General features: G+C 40.5%; 1 long non-coding RNA gene across 1 annotated transcript in view; it reads left to right on the top strand.

Moving 5' to 3' along the window:
- The window catches only part of LOC109291339, a 9,161-nt gene extending 5,746 nt beyond the window's left edge, over positions 1-3,415 (top strand). The window contains exons 2-3 of the long non-coding RNA XR_002095818.1: positions 1,184-1,185; positions 3,404-3,415. This is a non-coding gene — a long non-coding RNA (uncharacterized LOC109291339). The remainder of the gene's footprint in view (positions 1-1,183; positions 1,186-3,403) is intronic.
- Positions 3,416-3,517: the final 102 nt, after the last annotated feature.

The following is a 3,517-nucleotide window of genomic DNA, read 5'->3' on the forward strand; positions in this document are numbered from 1 at the left end:
TTTCAAGAAGCAGCTAGCATGCGCATGGGGAAGCTCAGCAGCTAAAAAGGGGCAAGAACAGCAGTTCAGGAGGGGACAGAGAGGAACGCTTAGATGTGGGAGACGTGGTTGATGTCATATACTTGGATTTTAAAAGGAACTTTGATATGGTTTCCCATGATGCTCTCAAAAAAAAAAACAAAAAACAAAAAAAAAAACCTGGGGGATTATGGGCTGGCAGAGTCCATGGTCAGGCAGGTTGGGAAATGGCTAAGAGATCGAACCCAGAGAATGTTAGTGGACAGGTCTATATCATCTTGGTGGGAGGTGGCCAGTGGTGTCCCAGAGGGTTCAGTACTTGGCCCTATGTTGTTCAACATCTTTATCAACGATTTAGGTAAGGATGTGGAAAGCATACTGGCCAAGTTTACAGATGATACTAAGTTATGGGGAAAAGCAGTCATGCTAGGGAGTAGGATGAGGATCCAAGCAGACCTGGATAAGCTGGAAAGCTGGGTGGAGCAGAACCTGATGCCGTTCAATAAGGATAAAAGCAGAGTGTTTCATCTGGGGAGAAGTAACCAGCAACATAAATACAGATTAGGAGATGTCCTAGCCAGCATGATGGCTGGAAGGGAGCTCAGGGTTATGGTTGATAAAGCATGAACATGAGCTGCCAATGTGATGCTGTAGCCAACAGAGCTTATGACATACTGGGATGCATTAGCTGATGTGTTGTGAGAAGGGCTAAGGAAGTGACACTTCCTCTCGTCTCAGTGTTGGTGAGACCCCAGCTGGAGTACTATGTCCAGTTCTGGATGCCACACTTCCAAAAAGGTGTGGAGAATCTTGAAAGGGTTGGAGAAGTGCGACAAGAATGATTAAGGGCTTGGAGGACAAGCCTTATGGAGGAAAGACTAAGGGATGTGGGACTGTTCAGCCTGGGGAAGAGAAGACTGAGGGTGGCCATCTATAAGTATGTAAGGGGTGGGAGAAAAACTATTCACTAGGGCACCCCAGAGAAGGACAAGGAGCAATGTCCATAAAGTATTAGAATAGTTTCAGGTTGGATGTAAAGAACTTAATTATCATAAGGGTGACCACAACCTGGAATAGACTTCCCAAGGAGGTGGTGCAGTCCCCAACTTTGGAAGTCTTCAAGAGGAGACTGAACAGACACCTCACTGGAATCATTTCATCTCAGCTGTATTCCTGCCCAACGCAGGCAGGTTGAACTTGATGATCTTTCAAGATCCTTTTCAGCCCTTCATTTCTATGATTAATTCAAGACTTCTTGACCAGTGATTTAAACCAATTTGATTTAAATCAAAATCTACCCTGCTGTCTCCCCTTCCTCTTTCTTAGGCTACATACATATGTTCAAAAGACTTAGGAGAATTCTCCTGGGTGTGTTCTTCCGATTAAAAAAAAAATATATATATATATATATATATATCACCTGGAGATGCCTTAAGAGACATTCAAATCCTGAGTCCTTGAAGAGCAGAGAGCTTATAATGCTGATGCTGTATATCCAGGGGGTACCCAGTGTACATCTCTCAGGGTGTTTTTCAGGCTCCTTTAGTCTATCTAGTGACAGATGGCAGCAGTCCATAGGGCAGCCCTGATTGACTGACCTAGACTGCTCAGTCAGCCTGTGCCTCTCTGCAGCATAATGTGGGATTATGAAGAGGGCATGTTCTGCTTTTTGCTCAGCTGGAATAATAGCCCACCTGAGCAACACAGCATCTTTGAGGGGGAGTGAGGGGAACATCCTGGGATACAGGAGGACTGTAGTATGAATTCTCTCAGAAAGGTAAATAGTACAAACATACACTGTCCTAGGAGTAACTCTCCTGGGAGTGATTTAACTCTGTCTGCTCCCTGGATATTTTTCTCTGGAGGAGCTGTTCTTGTTTTAGGAGAAAAATCCTGAGCATCTGTACACTCATGGTTTTTCCTGGGAGAGCAGCAACTCTCCCAAAATAAACTGAGTGTCTGTACAAGGCCCCAGTCACCTCGCCTCTCTGAGAGATCATGCTCTACTAGTTATCTACCATAATCCTTCAGACCACAGCAAAGTCACCGTTTTCCATAACAAACGCCCATTCTATAAAACTAACACACCTGTTTTGTCTCTAAATATACATCTTTGCATTCAGCTGTATTTTCTCCTTTTTAAGGATGTTTTACCAGCAACAGCATATGACTCCTATGTATTCATCCACCAGGCAGAAATCCCCCTTTTTCTTTCTACACATGCACATATTATTCCCAACATAATATGTTATGGCTTATCACTCAAATGATTTGGTCAATTATTTTTAAATATTGCTGAAAAATTCACAAGTTTTTAAGCCAAACTGTTCACCCCAAAATTAACCAAAAGTTAGAGAGGAGCCAAAAGGAAGATGCAACTACCTTTCATTGTAAAGCTCTAAGTATGGATGGGTGTCTGACTCTTTAGTATAAGACTTGGTCATGTGATATGGATGAGGGCTAGGGTGGGAGAATCGGAAAACAAAAATAGGGCCCAGTTTTTATACTGCACACTGATGTTGCAATACAAGAGTTATATTTAAAATGCAGTAATTGACACAGATCCCTTTACTGCAATAGTATAATTAATTCTGAAAACAAGAGGGAGCAATCTGTTCTCACAAGAGCCATGGAAAAAATGCAAACATAGGAGACACTGCACAATCCCATTTAGAGCTTTATCCCATTTGCCAGAGAGATAATGGGATGCAAATCTTTCTCTGACTTCTCAGTTATTCTAAGATTTCCTTTTCTTTTTTTTGGTAAAATTTATGATTTAGTGGTATATTCACTGGCTCCTTTATGTTAAAACATGATGAAAGATTTTAGTCTGCATTGTGAACACCTATTTCAGCATAATAGGTTTCCAAGTGTTAAAGGACTGCAATTTAGTACAGATTATGGATTTTGTTAACACGCTTTGGAGTTTTGATTTTCTTAATGTGTTTCATAAATTGCTTTAATATGTTTGGACATGTTGTGGCCTCTAAATTGTATTTTAGAGTGATTTTTATGTACACAGAGCATTCTAATATGTGGTACCATGGCTAAACAAAAGCAATTAAGAAGACAAAGTAAAATGCAAAACAAACCCATATATGTAAAATAAACTCCACTGAAGCTGCTGTTACTCGTCAAATTATGTTCTTTTTGATCAAAAAGTCGTATTTAGAGAAAGCAATTCCAAGTCACTGCCATCATTATTCTGTGACTGTTTTAAGTGAGCTTTCACAACATAGCTGCAATGATTATTTTGGCTTATAAATGCATTTACAAGCCAGCTGCAGTAGGTCTGAACACCAACAAATACTTTTTTCATGTGTTCCCAACCTTGAAAGAATATACAATCCTTATATATACAGAACTGGGTAAGGATTAAAGGTAGTGTGAATTCATTTGTAATTTTAAAACAGAAGAACACCTGGGCCCTTACAAAACTGTGTGCTTGTCACAGAAAAAACTTCCATAGATGCTGTACTAAGTCAATCTTCCACACCAA

Source organism: Gavialis gangeticus, unplaced genomic scaffold, assembly GCF_001723915.1.
Source record: "Gavialis gangeticus isolate Ggan-Ray unplaced genomic scaffold, GavGan_comp1, whole genome shotgun sequence".
In the NCBI taxonomy this organism is placed as follows: Eukaryota; Metazoa; Chordata; order Crocodylia; family Gavialidae; genus Gavialis; species Gavialis gangeticus.